General features: G+C 55.3%; 1 protein-coding gene across 32 annotated transcripts in view; it reads left to right on the forward strand.

Annotated features, from left to right (window-relative positions):
* Positions 1-18,713, forward strand: part of MAP2 (microtubule associated protein 2) — a 346,649-nt gene that overhangs the window by 106,103 nt on the left and 221,833 nt on the right. For 31 of the 32 annotated variants that reach the window (XM_064163865.1, XM_064163881.1, XM_064163872.1 and 28 more), the window contains exon 3: positions 13,511-13,570. The exons of the other annotated variant lie outside the window; for it this stretch is intronic. The gene's annotated coding sequence lies outside the window, so the exon portion shown is untranslated. The remainder of the gene's footprint in view (positions 1-13,510; positions 13,571-18,713) is intronic. 32 annotated transcript variants of the gene reach the window in all.

Genomic DNA, 18,713 nt, shown 5'->3' on the forward strand with positions numbered 1-18,713 from the left:
TCACCTCCAGGCTCACTCTCCCCACCTCCACCTTTGCTCCATTCCCCCCACTCCTGTCACTCCCTGAGAGCCTAAAAGGTCCCTCCTCAGCTTTTTGGCCCTGAGTGCCATGGTCTGGTTGGTTGGGCAGGGCTGGGTGCTTGGTTGGGCTGGCTGAGCTTGGAGCTCTCTTCCAACCTGCTTGATACTATGATTCTGTGATAAGTCATCATAATTCTGGACTTGATTGTGACTTTGAAGGGCAGGTGGTAGAGGGTCAGCATGCCACAGAGTGGTGCTTGGGAGTTCAGAGCCAAGGGTTGCATTTTAATTGTATATATTTTTAGTGAAGGCTTATTTTGCTCCTTGAGTAGATGAATGGGAACAGCAGTAAGTAAATCAGCAGCAAGCTTGCCAGTGACTCTGGTGGGCTTGTGATGAAAACTGTTAAGTGGTTGACATGCAGCTCAAACTGTGTGTCGAAATCAATGCCAGGAGCAAATGATTTAGAGCATTAACCTTGGGCTCTGCACAGGGTGAAATATGGAGCTTGGAGCTCCTGTAGTAACTCAGTGCTGGGAGTTAATGTGCAGCTGGGGGAGGCTTCTAAATAAAAGTCACATAAACAACTCCAAATCTTTCCAAGCTGGCTGAAGGAAGGGAAGAGAGGGCTCAGTGTCTGGTAGTTTTAGCTGTTTTGCCATGGTGATAAGAGCTGATAGAGCAGAGCAAAACCCCACCTTGAATACTGCCTCCAGTTCTGGTGTCCTCATCGTGAGCAGGACACAAAATGTTGGAGTGAGTCCAGAGGAGGCCTCAAAGATGATCCAAGGGCTGGAGCACCTCTGCTATGAGGACAGGCTGAGGGAGCTGGGGTGTGCAGCCTGGAGAAGAGAAGGCTCCAGGAGGTCCTTAGAGCTGCTTTCCAGTAGCTGAAGGGATTGTAGAATCATAGAATCAAGCAGGTTGGCAGAGAGCTCCAAGCTCAGCCAGCCCAACCTAGCACCCAGCCCTGCCCAACCAACCAGACCATGGCACTAAGTGCCCCAGCCAGGCTTGGCTGCAACACCTCCAGGCACAGCCACTCCACCACCTCCCTGGGAAGCCCATTCCAATGCCAATCACTCTCTCTGACAACAACTTCCTCCTCACAGCCAGCCTAGACCTGCCCTGGCACAGCTTCACACTCTGTCCCCTTCTTCTGCTGCTGGCTGCCTGGCAGCAGAGCCCAACCCCACCTGGCTACAGCCTCCCTTCAGGGAGCTCCTACAGGAGATCCGGTAGGTCCTACAGGAAGGCTGCAGAGAGGCTTTTCATAACCATGTCTAGTGATAGGTCTAAGGGGAGTGATAAACCTAATGAGGAAGATTAGGTTTAGACTGGATCTTAGGAAGAAGTTCTTCAGTATGAGGGAGGTGAGGCTCTGGAATAGGCTGCTCAGGGAGGTTGTTGATGCTTCCTCCCTGGAGGTGTTGAAGGTTGTCTTGGGTGAGGCATTGAGCAGCTGAGTCGAGTTGAGAGGTGTCCCTGCCCATGGCAGGGAGGTTGGAGTAGATGATCTCTGAGGTCCCTTCCAACCTGAGCCATTCTGTGGAAACCAGGACTGATCTGCAGCAGGCACAAAGATGCTCTGCAGTTTGCAGTGGCTCAGGGACGCAGCAGTGAACCTGCTGCTGCATCCATCCTGCTCAGTTCTGCCCTCATCCTGAAGAGTGCTTTTTACTGCAGGTTTCCAAAGGTTCCTTGTCACTTCCAAGTTAATGACACTGCCAACATCTGATCCCAATCTGAGCTGTTTAGGTACTGCACATAAGAGGCTTACACATAGTCTGTTAGCCATGCTGTCTTCAGAAAGCAAAGTCAGCTTCAGCCTCTAACTTCTGGAGCTGTTCCTGGCAGCTGGGTAGTGCTGTAAGGACCTGACATAGAAGCTGTCTGGCAAAGCCACCGAGCACATGATTTACTCTAAGTGCTTAAGTGCCCTGCTAAGTGAGGATGGATTGCCCAAGTGTCTAAAGTTATACAGATGCTTAAATGCTTTGTAAACTCGGTGCTTAAGGACTGGATCCCAAAGGATGCTTTAGGAACTTCCACTGAAGTGAGTCAGGAGCAAGGAGACCTCATGTGGTGCTCAGCAGCTCCAAGAGCTGCATGAAGGCATGTCATGAAACTGGAAGCATAGAATGACAGAATGGGCTGGGCTGGCAGGCACCTCCAAAGCTCAGCCAGTCTGACCCCTCTGCACTCAGCAGGGACAGCCTCAGCTGGAGCAGGTTGCCCACAGCCCTGCCCAGCCTCGCCTTGAGTATCTCCAGGGATGGGCCCACAACCACCTCCCTGAGCAACCTGTTGCAGTGTTCCACCACCCTCCTGGTGCAGAACTTGTTCCTCACATCCAATCTCAATCTGCTCTGCTCCAGTTTGCAGCCATTGCCCTCGTCCTGTCCCTGCAGGCCTTTGCAAACAGTCTCTCTGCAGCCTTCTTGTAGCCCCTTCAGGCACTGGCTGGTTGCTAGTTAGGTTTCCCTGGAGCCTTGTCTTCTCCAGGCTGCACACCCCCAGCTCCTTCAGCCTGTCCATATAGCAGAGCTGCTCCAGCCCCTGAGTGTTTTCCTGTCCCTCCTCTGGACCTGCTCCATCAGGTCCATGTCCTTGCTGTGTTGAGGGCTCCAGAGCTGGATGCAGCACTGCAGGTGAGGTCTGCCCAGAGCAGAGCAAAGGGGCAGGATGCCTTCACTCCATCTGCTGACCATGCAATTGAAGGAAGTTTGGGGTTTTGGTTTGTTGGTTTTATTTCCCCTTGATGTTTAACCATGACTGAAGTAGCAAACTCTCTGGGCCAGAGATCTTCCTCTGTCTTTCACTAATGCCAGCAGGTTTTCTAGACCCTCCAAGTGAAAAGAGGCCCATGTGGCCTCGGGCACAGTCACCTTTTCATCTTGCCAAGGAAGAGGTCATGGAGCTGCTAGAAAAAACCCTTTGTGGTAAGACTTTTGCTGCTCGTTTCTCACAAAGGCAGGGATCCTGCAGGTCTGCTTGAATGGTCTTGCTGTGTTTGTGCAGCACCTTGGCACAAGCCAGCCCCTGTCTCACACTGTTGCAATGGAAATGAGCAGCAGTAATCACAGTATCACAGTATCACCAAGATTGGAAGAGACCTCACAGATCATCAAGTCCAACCCTTCACCACAGAGCTCGAGGCCAGACCATGGCACCAAGTGCCACGTCCAGTCCTGCCTTGAACAGCTCCAGGGACGGCGACTCCACCACCTCCCCGGGCAGCCCATTCCAGTGTCCAATGACTCTCTCAGGGAAGAACTTTCTCCTCACCTCCAGCCTAAATCTCCCCAATCTGTGCCTTAATAGCTGTGACCTAACATAAGGGTTCTCCTTTATCTATCTGATGATGACTTATCATAGAATCAAGCAGGCTGGAAGAGAGCTCCAAGCTCAGCCAGCCCAACCTAGCACCCAGCCCTGCCCAACCAACCACACCATGGCACTAAGTGCCCCAGCCAGGCTTGGCTGCAACACCTCCAGCCACAGCCACTCCACCACCTCCCTGGGCAGCCCATTCCAATGCCAATCACTCTCTCTGTGAAGAACTTCCTCCTCACATCCAGCCTAGACCTGCCCTGCCACAGCTTCAGACTCTGTCCCCTTCTTCTCTTGCTGGCTGCCTGGCAGCAGAGCCCAACCCCACCTGGCTACAGCCTCCCTGCAGGCAGCTGCAGACAGCAATGAGCTCTGCCCTCAGCCTCCTCTGCTGCAGGCTGCACACCCCCAGCTCCCTCAGCCTCTCCTCACAGGGCTCTGCTCCAGGCCCCTCCCCAGCCTTGCTGCCCTTCTCTCAACACCTTCCAGCACCTCAACATCTCTCTTGAATTGAGGAGCCCAGAACTGGACACAGCACTCAAGGGGTGGCCTGAGCAGTGCTGAGCAGAAGGGCACAAGAAGCTCCCTTGTCCTTGATTCTCCCAAGTGCTCAGGTGGAACACTCTTGTGCCAAGGGAGCACTGTTCTGCTACTCTGATCTAGGGTAGGGTGTCCCTGCCCATGGCAGGGGGGTTGGAATTAGATGATCCTTGTGGTCCCTTCCAACCCTGACTGATTCTGTGATTCCTTGGTGGGAAAACAAAACAACTTCCAGGAGCTTTCCAGTGTGGTGCCTGGTGGTTGAGCTTTGTGAGTCAAAGCATGTGCAGAGCACAGAGAAGGGCAGACCTGCAGCACTGCCCTCTGCCACAGCCCCCATTTGGTGCAGAGACCATTCATGCAGATCTGTGGGTGTTGCACAGGATCACTGTCTGCAGCAGCAGCTGCTGACCTGGGATGGCAGCATGTGGGGCAGTGTTGTTTGGTTTCTGCTTATTAGGCCAAGTTGGTGCTGAGACTTGAATTCCATTTAGAAAGGTGCCTGCTTTGTCTTGGCATTGGGAAGGGAGCTGCTGCTCCTGGAATGCAGCCCTGAGACCCAGACAGGGCCCAAGTGACTGCTGCAGCACTGGGTCTGGCCTTGCAACAGGTCAGCAAACCATGGGGAGGAGACAGCACAGCCACGGAGTGCTGCTGCTAAGCCGAGTCCTGGCTGAGCACAAGAATGGGAGAAGCTGGAGTTGGGAAGAGGGAATGGAACCCTGGAAGAGAAGGTCTCTTCTGCAGAGTCATGGAGCACCACTGTGAGCTGGGTGGTGGTTGTAAGGCTGAGGTCTTTGGGTACTGCTGTTGAGACATGGAAGCTGTGGCAGCACAGGAATGGGAGGAGCTGGGGTTGGGAATAGGGGATGCAAAATGTGAAATTATAAGCAAAAATCCTTTCTGCAGAGCAGTTGAGCACCATCATGAGCTGGGTGGTGGTTGTAAGGCTGGATTTTGACTCCTGCTGTTGTGACATGGAAGCTGCAGAGCAGTTGAGCACCATCATGAGCTGGGTGGTGCTTGTAAGGCTGAGGTTTTTGGGTCCTGCTGTTGTGGCATGGAAGCTGCAGAGCAGTTGAGCACCATCATGAGCTGGGTGGTGGTTGTAAGGCTGAGGTTTTTGGGTCCTGCTGCTGTGACATGGAAGCTGCAGAGCAGTTGAGCACCATCATGAGCTGGGTGGTGGTTGTAAGGCTGAGGTTTTTGGGTCCTGCTGCTGTGGCATGGAAGCTGCAGAGCAGGTGAGCACCATCATGAGCTGGGTGGTGTTTGTAGGGCTCGACTGTTTTGGGTAGTGCTGGTGAGACCTTTAAGCTGTGCCAAGTGAAGAAGGCAAATTAAATCCCTCCCCACTGAGCAAACCTTTAACTCCACACTCCCTACAAGAAGATCTTTCATTGTGGCCTGATGTGAGGCATCTCAGAAAGCCAAACTTGGTGACTGGACAGAAAGTTTCCGTTCCATTGGAACTGCTCTTTGCTTTGGAGAGCGGAAGCGACCAAACCCCAACGAACCCTCTAAATGGCCAAGGAAAAAGGCTGTGAGGCTCTGTGGCTGGTTTGATTGTTGCACTTCCTTTTCACCTTTTGCCAGTTCAGAAGCATTGCCTTGAGCAGAAGTATTTACCCCACTACTTCTACAGGCAGGAGGAGGAGAAAAGGCTGAGCGGTGCCTTCCCCTCCTGCCCACCCCTCTGTCCTCCGCTCAATTGCTTTCTGTGTTCCTACAGATAAAAAAGAGAGTTGTTTTCCTCCCAGCCTTGTTTGGAAACAGGCCTCATTAAGCTCTTTGCTTGGAGGAGGAGTGGATGGGACACCAAGTGCACTAAAGGGCTTCTCTGTCCGGCCTTACGTAAGGAGCGGTCCTTGCGGGCACGGCGTGGGGCACGGGGACAGGCAGCGCCTCTTAACGTCACCCTAACTGGCATCCCTTACAGGCATCTTGAAGCACCTCTGGTGGCCCTGGGAGCACAACGTGGTAGTCCTTCCCCACCAGCCAAAGTGCTGCTGGGCTCTGCCAGCCCTGTCTTGGCATAGCCCTGCTGCTGCCTGCCGGGGTGCAGTTGGCACAGAGCTGCCTCCGGCCCTTTTACCGCAGGCAGACGATGCAAGAGAGACAAGACTTTGTCATCCACGAGCACCCTGCTGCTTGGAGGAACAACTGGGCTTTTTGTGGCATATGGATCAGTTTTCTCATGCATTCCTAGCTGCTGTTTCTCACCAAATGGCCCAGCTAGTGCCTAGAAGGTGCTCCTGGGCTGGCATCTAGGCTCCAGCGTTCTGCAGTGCGGCAGCAGGCTCCGCTGCGTCACGGCGAGTGGAAGGTTAAAATCCAGCCACAGAGCTCTGGGCAAGGTATTAGCTCAAAGGCAGAGCAGCAGGGAAATGCTGGCGAGTTACAGGGCCAGGCACAGCACTGGAGGGGAGAGGCAGCCGTGGTGGAAGCTGCCAACACGGCAAAGCACAGTCTTTGGGTGGGTGCAGGAAGTTAGTTAGGCAGCAGTCTGGGCGTCTGGGGTGGTGCAAAGCTACACAGGAGCCTGCAGTGTGAGTGCAGCCCAGACACAACCCTGTGCTGGGCTGCAGCCAGAGCAGTGTGGGCACAGGGCAAGGGAGGGGATTGTGCCCCTTGGCTCTGCTCTCCTCACACCCCACCTGCAGTCCTGGGGGCAGTTCTGGAGCCCCCATCACAAGCAGCACATGGAAGTGTTGGAGCCAGTGCAGAGGAGGCCACCAAGATGCTGAGAGGGCTGCAGCAGCTCTGCTGTGAGGCCAGGCTGAGAGAGTTGGGGCTGTGCAGCCTGGAGAGGAGAAGGCTTGGAGGAGACCTTGGAGTGGCCTTGCAGGATGTGAAGGGGGCTGCAGGAGGGCTGGGGAGGGACTATTGACAAGGTCTGGGAATGAGAGGACATAGGGGAATGGGTTTGAACTGGCAGAGGGGAGATTGGAACTGGCTGTTAGGAAAGGGTTGTTTGCAGTGAGGGTGGTGAGACACTGGCACAGGTTGCCCAGATCTTTGATCACGTTCTGTGCTTCTGTGATCCACAACCTCCTTGGAGGTGTTCAGGACCAGGTTGGATGAGACCTTGAATGACCTGTTCTAGTGGGAGTTGTCCCTGCCTATGGCAGAAGGTTTGAACTAGCTGAGCTTTGAGGTCCCTTCCAACCTAAACCATTCTATGATTCTAGGTTACAGCCTGTCCCCTGGCACCCTCACTGTAGCTCAGGGATGTGGTGCATACAGCAGCATCAGTGCTGGCTGGGTTTGGATTTGCAGAAACTTCTTCCACTAACTCCCTGGGTTGGCAGAGCTTGGCCAGTCCTCTTTTCCACCCCACTGCATGCACTCTGCTGTGGACACTGATCTGCAGATGTTTGGCTCTGATGCTTGTGTGGCTTTGCAGTGTTGTCTGACCTTAACTCCTGTTAATCGTAGAGTGGCTTGGAAGAGACCTCCAAAGCTCATGCAGTGCAACCCCCCTGCAGTCAGCAGGGACATCCTTAACCACATCAGGTTGCCCAGAGCCCTATCAATCTTCACCTTGTATTATCTCCAGGAATGGGGCCTCAGCCAGGTTGCCTCCCTGGGCAACCTGTTGCAGTGCTCCAGCAGCCTCCTGGTGCAGAACTTGTTCCTCACATCCAATCTCAATCTGCTCTGCTCCAGTTTGCAGCCATTGCCCTTGTCCTGTCCCTGCAGGCCTTTGCAAATAGTCTCTCTGCAGCCTTCTTGCAGCCCCTTCAGGCACTGGCAGGTCACTATTAGGTGTCCCTGGAGCCTTCCCTTCTCCAGGCTGCACACTCCCAGCTCCCTCAGCCTTGCCTCAGAGCAGAGCTGCTCCAATCTCCTGATCATTTTTGTGTCCCTCCTCTGGAGCATCTCCATCAGGTTCATGTCCTTGCTGTGTTGAGGGCTCCAGAGCTGGACGCAGCACTGCAGCTGAGGTCTCTCCAGAGCAGAGCAGAGGGGCAGAATCTCCTCTCCCCATCTCTGGCCATGCTGCTTTGGAAGCAGCCCAGGCTGCCCTTGGCCTTCTGTGCTGCAGGCTCACACTGCCTGCTCCTCTCCAGCTTCTCCCCCACCAGCACCCCAAGCCCTTTCCCTCAGGGCTGCTCTCTATCACCTCCTCCCCCAGCCTGGACTGGCAGTGAGGATTGTTCCAGCCCAGCTGCAGGACTCTGCTCTTGCTCTTGTTGAGCCTCATGAGGTTCACCTGGGCCCAGCTCTGCAGCCTGCCCAGGTCCCTCTGGATGCCCTCCTGCCCCTCTGCTGCATCCACAGCACCACTCAGCCTGGTGCCACCTGCACACTGCTGGTGGTGCCCTTGGTCTCACTGTCTGCAGCAGCACCACTCAGCCTGGTGCCACCTGCACACTGCTGGTGGTGCCCTTGGTCTCACTGTCTGCAGCAGCACCACTCAGCCTGGTGCCATCTGCACACTGCTGGTGGTGCCCTTGGTCTCACTGTCTGCAGCAGCACCACTCAGCCTGGTGCCATCTGCACACTGCTGGTGGTGCCCTTGGTCTCACTGTCTGCAGCACTGACAGAAATATTCAACTGTCCTTCTCTCCAGGCCTTGCTTTCTTGCAGTCATTTTTATTGCTGCAGCAAACTTAAGAGCTAAAGATAATCCTCACAGAGCAGCTGCTCAGTCTGGGGGGTTTGCTGGGTGGGAGTGGGGGAGCTGCACTTTGACAGGGACAGGGATCTGCTGGAGTGGGTCCAGCGGAAGGCTACAGGGATGATGAGGAGCCAGGAGGGCCTGGCTGATGAGGAGAGGCTGAGGGCCCTGGGGCTGCTCAGTCTGGAGAAGACTGAGAGGGGATTTAATCAATGTCTATGACTCTCTGAGGGCTGGGGGTCAGGAGTGGGGGGACAGGTTCTGCTCACTGCTCCCTGGGATAGGACAAGGAGCAATAGGTGCAAGCTGCAGCAAAAGAGGTTCTGCCTCAGCACAAGGGGGAACTTCTTTCCTGTAAGGGTGCCAGAGCCCTGGCACAGGCTGCCCAGAGAGGCTGTGGAGTCTCCTTCTGTGGAGCCTTTGCAGCCCTGTCTGGATGTGTTCCTGTGTGACCTGTGCTGGATTCTCTGCTCCTGCTCTGGCAGGGGGTTGGACTGGATGATCTCCTTGGGTCCCTTCCGACACCTGACATCCTGTGAGCCTGTGACAGCTGTGCTGACCTGAGCTGCAGCTGTCTGACACAGGTGAGGAGGAGGATGCTGCTGGGGCACGAATGAAACCAGAGTGTGCCTGCTGATGTTCTGAAGGGCTGTCCCTCGCTGCGTTCGGTTCAGTGGCTCTGCAGCTGATTGCTTCAACCTGAGCCTTTTTTTCTGCCCTGTCAGCTTTCCCCTTTGCCACATCAAGTACTCAGAGCAAGTTGCCTTGGAGAATTCAGCCTTTGGCTGCTTCTAATTCAGAAGGCAGATGTCCTGGGGAGTGAATAACATGTTTGCATCCTTGCATGTTGCTGTGCTTCTGGCGTGCTGGGGTCTTCATTATGTCAGCTTAGAGGGACAATCAGAGGTGTAAAAGGGAAGAGTTGAAAGGGACAGAACTGAATCCAATTCAGGAATTCACAGCACCACAGAACCTTAGAGGACCTCCAGAGGTCATAAAGTCCAACCCTCCTACTGCCAAGCAGCATCACCCAGGGGAGCCCACACAGGAATGCACCCAGCTGGGCTCTGACAGGCTCCAGAGCAGGAGACTCCACAGCCTCTCTGGGCAGCCTGCTCCAGGGCTCCTGCACCCTCACTGCAAAGAACTTTCTCCTCATGCTGAGGTGAAACCTTCTCTGTTCCACTTTGGGTGCATTGCACTGTCCTGCCCTGCCATATGCATGGCAGCTGTACTGCTTGGCATGCAGCCTGGCATCAGTGCTGGTGGGCACAGATATGACTGAGCACCCAAGTGCCTTTGAGAGGCTTGGTTTCCTATAAGGTGAGCACAGCTCTTCTGCCATGTAGGAAACCTGCCCAGATCTGGGCTGCAGGAGTTCTGCACGAGGCTGTAATCCTGTGGGTACTTGAGATAAATGTTCCTTCTGGCAAAGCCCCTCAGGATCACCAAGTCCAGCCCAGAACCCTGCTCTGCAAGGTGCACCCTAAGCCATATCCCCAGGCACCACAGCCAAACCACCTTGAAACACAGCCAGGCTTGGGCACTCCACCACCTCCCTGGGCAGCACATTCCAGTGCCTCACCTCTCTGGCTGGGAAAAAATCCTTCCTCATGTCCAGTCTAAACCTGCCCTGCTGCAGCCTGAGGCCATTGCCTCTTGTTCTCTGGCTAATGCCCTGTGAGAAGAGGCCAGCACCAACCTCTCCACAAGGTGCTTTCAGGGAGCTGTACAGAGCCAGGAGGTCTCCCCTCAGCCTCCTCTCTTTCACACTAACCATCCCCAGCTCCTTCAGCCTCTCTTCACCAGATTTCACAGCTTCCTTGCCCTCCTCTGCCCTGCCTCCAGCACCTCCATGTCTCTCTTGTACTGAGGTGCCCAAAACTGGACACAGCCCTCGAGGTGTGTCCTCACCAGAGCAGAGTCCAAGGGGACAATCCCCTCCCTGCTCCTGCTGGACACAGCATTTCTGACCCCAGCCAGGATGCCATTGGCTTTCTTGGCCCCTGGGCACACTGCTGCCTCACATTCAGCTGCTTGTCCATTACAACCCCCAGGTCCCTTTCTGCAGGCAGCTTTCCAGCCACACTGGCCCAGGTTTATTCTTCTAGCCATAGTCACTCTGCAGTAGAGCTAAAGGAATGGTGCTGAACAGAGAGCAGACTGTGTGACAGTGCAGTGACTAAGCAAGCAAGTTACTCTTTGTAGGTGACTTCTCAGGCTGCTGTGCAGAGCTCTGGGGAAACAGCAGAGGGAATCAGAAGGGCACTCCAGGTTGCTGCCTGTGCCCCTCTGGTTGGCATCACTGATGTATGTGCCTGCAGCAGCAGCACTCTAAGAATTCGTGCTTCTGAGAGTGTGGGCTTCAAAAGCAACTTCATCCTCTGTGCTCTGCCCAGGGCTGTGCTGCAGTCGCCCTCCCTGGAGGTGCTCCAGCAGCCTGTGGAGCTGGCGCTTGGGGAGATGGTTTAGTGCTGCCCCTGCAGTGTTGGGGGGGAGGTTGGATGAGCCTGGAGGGCTGTGTGGTTGTGTGAAGTGAGAGTCAGGCTGTGTGTCCCAGGCCAAGCAAGGCGGGGGCCAGCCTCCTGCTGGTGCCCTTGCACGACTGTCACACCTGAGTGCAAGGGGAAGCAGGCTGCTGCAACAACGAGATTCCTGGTTAGATAGCAAGTGCTCCTGGGTCACTTAGTGGGCTTGACACCAGGCCATGACACACTCTGGGGAGTTATTGGTATCATCAGTACCAGCTTGTGCCTGGCTGCTGTGTTTCTGCTCCTTCTCTTGCCCTCTCTCAAAGAATCAGGAGATTCTGAGCCCATCACCTCCAGCCTAGCACCCAGGCTGCAGGGCTGTGCACTGCCTCTGCTCTCCAGTCCTGCTCTCCAACTCTGGTACTTGCAAAGGGCCTTCTAAAAGCAGCCCTCAGAAGCTGCAGGCAGATCCTGCAGGGCTGTTCTTCCCCATGCTGTCCTTGCTAGGACACGAAGCTTTCACAGGGCCACAGAGTCACTGAGGCTGGAACAGACCTCTGAGGCCATCTCCTCCAGCCTGTGACCCAGCACCCCCACAGAGACCAGACCATGGCACTGAGTGCCACATCCAGGCTTGCCTTAAACACCACCCAGGACAGTGACTCCACCAGCTCCCTGGGCAGCCCATTCCAGCCTCTAATTCCCCTTTCCAGCAGAAGTGCTTCCCAACATCCAACCTAACCCTCCCCTGGCACAGCTTCAGGCCATGCCCTCTCCTCTTGGCACAAGTTGCTTGCGAGCAGAGCCTGACCCCAGCTGACTACAGCTTCCCTCCAGGTAGCTGTAGAGAGTGCTAAGGTCCCTCCTGAGCCTCCTCTTCTCTGTGCTGACCACCCCCAGCTCCCTCGGCCTCTCCTCATGTGACTTTCCCTCCACCATCCTCAGCAGTCTCATGGCACCAGCCACAGGGGTGGTTCCAAGACTGAGGTGAGGCTCAGCATGGGCTGCACTCTGAGACATTGGAATGGGATTGGCATTGGAATGGGCTGCCCAGGGAGGTGGTGGAGTGGCCGTGGCTGGAGGTGTTGCAGCCAAGCCTGGCTGGGGCACTTAGTGCCATGGTGTGGTTGGTTGGGCAGGGCTGGGTGCTAGGTTGGGCTGACTGAGCTTGGAGCTCTCTTCCAGCCTGGCTAATTCTCTGGTTCTCTGATGCTACACACTGATGATAAGGAATGATAGATTCTGGCTCTAAAAGAACTGCAGTATAAAATCCAAGATCATCTGCTGCATTCCACCACCTCAACATCTCTCTTGAATTGAGGAGCCCAGAACTGGGCACAGCACTGAAGTACTTCTTAAAAAGCTCTACTTGAAGCAAAATCAGAGGGGAGGAGTTGCTCTTTGGGCCTGGGATCCCCCCAGGAGAAGCATCCAACTGCTTTTCGATGAGGTGAAGGTAGAGCATTTAGCACAGCAGCCTGGTGTGAGGAGGTGCTGCCTAGGGAGCCTGGCAAGCCTTGCAGCAGTGGGACAAGGCTCTCTGGCTACACAGAGAGAGTGATTGGCACTGGAATGGGCTGCCCAGGGAGGTGGTGGAGTGGCTGTGCCTGGAGGTGTTGCAGCCAAGCCTGGCTGGGGCACTTAGTGCCATGGTCTGGTTGGTTGGGCAGGGCTGGGTGCTAGGTTGGGCTGGCTGAGCTTGGAGCTCTCTTCCAACCTGCCTGATTCTCTGACTCTATGACTCTGGGAGGGGGCAGAAAGGCAGCTGGAGTCACATGTCAGCGTTCTGAGGGTCCCTTCAGGTAAAGTTGATTTAGGTTTCTAGGGATCTGCAGTGCTTAATCTGACCTGAAGCAGCTAGCAGATGGAGGGGTGTACTCTGCCAGGCAAGAGAGCTGCATTTTTGGCTTCCTCTCCAAGCAAGAGGCTTGTAGGTGGCTCGCTTTAGTGTTCTGTGGGTTTGATGCTCTCTGTAGTGCTGAACTGGGCCTTTTTTGTAACAGACAGGATTTTTTTCAGCCTCCTTAAGAGAAAACTTCTTTGCCCAGAAGTTAAAAATAGAGCCCTTCAGAAGTGGCTGCCCTGTCAGGCCAGAGGCTCTGCTGCTGCAGGGAGCAAGTCATTCATGTTGGCTTCCCTGGTGGCTATTTCTAGCCGGCGGCTTGGCCACGTGTTCCACTGTGCAGCTAAACCCTCTGGCTTCTGGGGCTGTGTTTACATATCCCAAAGACAGGATTCTTGCAGGATTCTTTTCTTTATAAGGCTCTTCAGTGAACAGAGGCTTTTTCCTCTTAGCTGCTCCAACTCACTTCTCATATGTTTGGAAAATTCCTCTCCCCTCCCCTGGAACCACATCCAGCTAAGAGGAGGGGAGAGAAGCGAACCTTCCTGGGGAGGTTTTGTTCTCATCCTGCAATAACTTCTTATAAAAGCAAAACCAAACTAAAGCTGTGGCAGGACTGCTTAAATAAATGGCTGCTGGGAGGCCTGGAAATAGCCTGCTACTCTCTTTTTTTTTCAGGGCAAGCCATTCAGCATTCCAAACTGGCTCGTGCTGGGGGAAGCAGACATCACCAGCAAGGTATTTCCTGACTCCTTTTGCCAAATTCTCATGCTGCTGCTGCTGCTGCTAATAATAATAATAATAATAATAAGCCAGCAGGGTGCCCAGCTGGCACAGAAGGGCAATGGTACCCTGGCTTGTGTCGGGAGCAGTGTGGCCAGCAGCACAGGGAGATCATTCTGCCCTGTACTGGCACTAAGGAGGCCTCACCTCCAGCACTGTGTGCAGCTCTGAGCCCTCACTGCAAGAGAGATCTTGAGGGGCTGGAGTGGGGCCAGAGGAGAGCAATGAGACTGGGGAGGGGGTGGAGGGGAAGGCTGCTGAGGAGAGGCTGAGGGAGCTGGGGGTGGTCAGCCTGGAGAAGAGGAGGGTCAGGGGGGACCTTACCACTCTCTACAGCTACCTGAAGGAAAGTTGTAGTAAGGTGGGGGTCAGGCTCTGCTCCCAGGCAACTTGTGCCAAGAGGAGAGGGCATGGCCTGAAGCTGTGCCAGGGGAGGGTTAGGTTGGATGTTGGGAAGCACTTCCTGCTGGAAAGGGGAATTAGAGGCTGGAATGGGCTGCCCAGGGAGCTGGTGGAGTCACTGTCCTGGGTGGTGTTTAAGGCAAGCTTGGCTGTGGCACTCAGTGCCATGGTCTGGTCGCTGTGGGGGTGCTGGGTCGCAGGCTGGAGGTGAAGGTCTCAGGTTGCAGTTCTGTGGCCCTGTGAGTAACAGCAGCCAGGAGTGCTGATTTCTGCAAAGGCAGAGGTCTGCAGCCAGCCTCCTGTGGCTTCACTTGGCAGCTCAGCCCTGCTCTCTGTGGCTTCCGCCTTGACTCTCTTACTCTTGTGCCAGCCGAGTGCTGCTGAATTCATTTGCCCCTTCTCCCTCCCCACCTCTCCCCTCTGAGCCCAGGGCATAGCTTGGCACACTCGATGAGCCAGAGCAGGGCATGGGCTGGGGCAGCTTCAGCCAGGCGGAGCGAGGGCTCGGCTGCAGGCAGAGGTAGTGCCCCGAGCCAGGACCGCAGGGCCCAGGGGCTGCTGGGGCTGCATCTCAGGTCTGCTGTCTCTCCTCAGCCACTTCTCCAGGGTTTAGGTTCCTGCTGGCCTCTCCAGCTGGCTGTCTCTCAGCTGGGGCCTCCTTCCCAGCTGAGTTTGGCCACCCTTGGCAATAGTTGCCCACCTTTTCTCCAGGACCTCCTCTGCAGAAGAAGTAGAGCCCTGCTTTTTGGTGTGTGCCGGTCCAGCGAGGAGACTCACAAGCTCTGAGTTGCTTGTGAGGGTGCTCAGTCCCTGCAGGTGTTAGCCCTGCTCTACAGTGTGTCAGGTCAGGGAGAGTGCACTCCTGAGTCCGTCATACCAGGTGCTGGAGGAGAAAGGGAGGTTGCATGTAAAGGTGAAAGCCTGATCAGCTGCAGGCAGGTGGCAGGAAGGCACAGCCTGCCAAGGGGTCTGCACTTTGGCCACAGCAACCCCGAGCAGTGCTACAGGCTGGGCACAGAGTGGCTAAGAGCTGCCAGGCAGAGAGGGCCCTGGGGGTGCTGGAAGAGAGGAGCTGAAGAGGAGGCAGCAGTGTGCCCAGGTGGGCAGCAGAGCCAATGGCATCCTAGGCTGGCTGAGGAGCAGTGTGGGCAGCAGGACAAGGGAGGTTCTTGTGCCCCTGTGCTCAGCACTGCTCAGGACACACCTTGAGTGCTGTGTCCAGTTGTGGGCTCCTGAATTGCAGAGAGCTGTTGAGGTGCTGGAAGGTGTTGAGAGAAGGGCAGCAAGGCTGGGGAGGGGCCTGGAGCAGAGCCCTGTGAGGAGAGGCTGAGGGAGCTGGGGGTGTGCAGCCTGCAGCAGAGGAGGCTGAGGGCAGAGCTCATTGCTGCCTGCAGCTGCCTGCAGGGAGGCTGTAGCCAGGTGGGGTTGGGCTCTGCTGCCAGGCAGCCAGCATGAGAAGGGGACAGAGTCTGAATCTGTGCTAGGGCAGGTCTAGGCTGGCTGTTGTTAGGAAGTTGTTGTCAGAGAGAGTGATTGGCATTGGAATGGGCTGCCCAGGGAGGTGGTGGAGTGGCTGTGGCTGGAGGTGTTGCAGCCAAGCCTGGCTGGGGCACTTAGTGCCATGGTGTGGTTGGTTGGGCAGGGCTGGGTGCTAGGTTGGGCTGGCTGAGCTTGGAGCTCTCTTCCAACCTGGTTGACTCTATGATTCTGTGATGTCACTGTGGCAGAGGAGGACATGAGAGTGTTTCTGAAGCTTCAGAGTCCTGCAGAGAGTACCAGGAAGGGATGGATGACTGGGAATTGCTTTTCCACTGGAGGAAATGGAAAGATGTGGAAACGTTTGAAGTGTGAGGCTCTAAGACTGCCTCTGCTTGTGAGAGGGAGGTACCCTAAAGAGGCAGGCTTAGATCTGTGGTACAGCAAAATGAAGTAACAGTTTCCTGGTAATTGATAGTGGTTTATGGCACATCAGTTCCAGTTTCTGCTTTGTTAAACTCTTAAAGCTGCTTCAGTGCACTCAGATTCCTTTCCCTTCCCAAACTGCTGGGAACCTCTGGCTTGGTTGTCTCCAGCCAGAGCTGGAAATGATGGGCTGGTCTCAGCCTCTTGCTTTGCCTGAGCACAACTTACCTTTTCTAGGGTGATATCTAACAGGTAAATATGAATCATAGAATCATAGAATCAAGCAGGTTGGAAGAGAGCTCCAAGCTCAGCCAGCCCAACCTAGCACCCAGCCCTGCCCAACCAACCAGACCATGGCACTAAGTGCCCCAGCCAGGCTTGGCTGCAACACCTCCAGCCACAGCCACTCCACCACCTCCCTGGGCAGCCCATTCCAATGCCAATCACTCTCTCTGACAACAACTTCCTCCAAGTATCAATCCAGAGCATAATTTCTGGAAGCAGTTAGAAACAATTAGTAAGTTTGCAGATGACACCAAGCTAGGAGCAGCTGTGGAGCTGTTGGAGGGTAGCAGAGCCCTGCAGAGGGACCTGGCCAGGCTGCATGGGTGGGCAGAGGCCAATGGGGTGAGACTGAACAAGGCCAAGTGCAGGGTTCTGCACTTTGGCCACAACAACCCCAAGCTGCACTAGAGGCTGGAGCCAGAGTGGCTGAGAGCAGCCAGGCAGAGAGGGAGCTGGGGGTGCTGGGAGAGAGGAGCTGCAGAGAAGGCAGCAGTGCCCAGGTGGGCAGCAGAGCCAATGGCATCCTGGGCTGGCTGAGGAGCAGTGTGGGCAGCAGGACAAGGGAGGTTCTTGTGCCCCTGTGCTCAGCACTGCTCAGGCCACCCCTGGAGTGCTGTGTCCAGTTCTGGCTTCCTCCACTGCAGAGAGCTGTTGAGGTGCTGGAAGGTGTTGAGAGAAGGGCAGCAAGGCTGGGGAGGGGCCTGGAGCAGAGCCCTGTGAGGAGAGGCTGAGGGAGCTGGGGGTGTGCAGCCTGCAGCAGAGGAGGCTGAGGGCAGAGCTCATTGCTGTCTGCAGCTGCCTGCAGGGAGGCTGTAGCCAGGTGGGGTTGGGCTCTGCTGCCAGGCAGCCAGCAGCAGAAGAAGGGGACAGAGTCTGAAGCTGTGGCAGGGCAGGTCTAGGCTGGCTGTGAGGAGGAAGTTGTTGTCAGAGAGAGTGATTGGCATTGGAATGGGCTGCCCAGGGAGGTGGTGGAGTGGCTGTGGCTGGAGGTGTTGCAGCCAAGCCTGGCTGAGGCACTTAGTGCCATGGTGTGGTTGGTTGGGCAGGGCTGGGTGCTAGGTTGGGCTGGCTGAGCTTGGAGCTCTCTTCCAACCTGCTTGATGCTGTGGTTCTGTCAGCTACATCCACATATCCTCTGTCTATGTTTGTCTGAGCTTCTTTCCTTGTTTAACTGATTGTGGAGTAAAATGCTTCTGGTGGAGCTCAATTTGGATGCACTTGGCTAGGTTAAAAGGAAAGGAAGAGTCCAGAAATCACTTTCTTTTGGCACTTGTTCCCTCTGTTTCTCCATGACCTCACCTGAAGGCTTTTATCCTACATTGGTTTTGGATTGAGGCTGCCTTGCTGACAGTGCCTTTGGCTGCAGCAGTGAGCTTGGTAATGGTTTAATTGGTTTTCAAGGGCAGGAGGAAGCTCAGTCCTTGCTAACCCTGGAGGTTTCAGGTTATGCATGCTGACACTCAGCTGGGGGCTGCTAAGAGTAACCTGGCTGCTCTGCCCTGCCCTGCCTTGCCTTTACAGCACCTGGCAGAGCTTGCTGTGGCCTTGCAAAGAGATTTTGTACTTTTGTACCTGTCTGCTGCTGGATCTCTGCTGTGGGGTCCCTGGCATTGCTTTGGGATGTAATGGCCAACGTGAAAGCAACCCAGAATTGCCAGCATGTGAAACAGCCCAAACTGCTTCTGCCAAGACTGGGACCCTGCTGTTGTGCCTCTTTAATGCTCTCAGTGAGGGCCTTTAGAAGCTGCATCCTCCTGGCTTGTACCAGAAGACCAAAATGCATCTAGACCCTTCTCTAGCTGTTTCGTGGGGCAGTGTGTGATTTGTGTGTCTTGATGGTGTTTGATGGAAGCTCAGACTAACAGCCCTGCATGCTTGGCTCATAAAGACTTCAGCAGTGAAAAGTGGGCAATTTTGTCAGGCATCTCAGGGCTACTTCAAAAGGGCAGCAGGAGGCTGGAGAAAGTGCAGTGCAGTGACTCTCAGCTGGGCTGCCATTCCTGCAAACGTACTGCCAAGGAAGGGAGAGGAAAATATCTCCTTTCCTAGACCCAGGGAAAAGCATGTTTCAGATCACAGGGTGTTAGGGGTTGGGAAGGACCTCTGGAGACCATTGAATCAAGCAGGTTGGAAGAGAGCTCCAAGCACACCCAGCCCAACCTAGCACCCAGCCCTGCCCAACCAACCAGACCATGGCACTAAGTGCCCCAGCCAGGCTTGGCTGCAACACCTCCAGCCACAGCCACTCCACCACCGCCCTGGGCAGCCCATTCCAGTGCCAATCACTCTCTCTGCCAACAACTTCCTCCTCACAGCCAGCCTAGACCTGCCCTGGCACAGCTTCAGACTCTGTCCCCTTCTTCTGCTGCTGTCTGCCTGGCAGCAGAGCCCAACCCCACCTGGCTACAGCCTCCCTGCAGGCAGCTGCAGGCAGCAATGAGCTCTGCCCTCAGCCTCCTCTGCTGCAGGCTGCACACCCCCAGCTCCCTCAGCCTCTCCTCACAGGGCT

Source organism: Pogoniulus pusillus, chromosome 24, assembly GCF_015220805.1.
Source record: "Pogoniulus pusillus isolate bPogPus1 chromosome 24, bPogPus1.pri, whole genome shotgun sequence".
NCBI classification, from domain to species: domain Eukaryota; kingdom Metazoa; phylum Chordata; class Aves; order Piciformes; family Lybiidae; genus Pogoniulus; species Pogoniulus pusillus.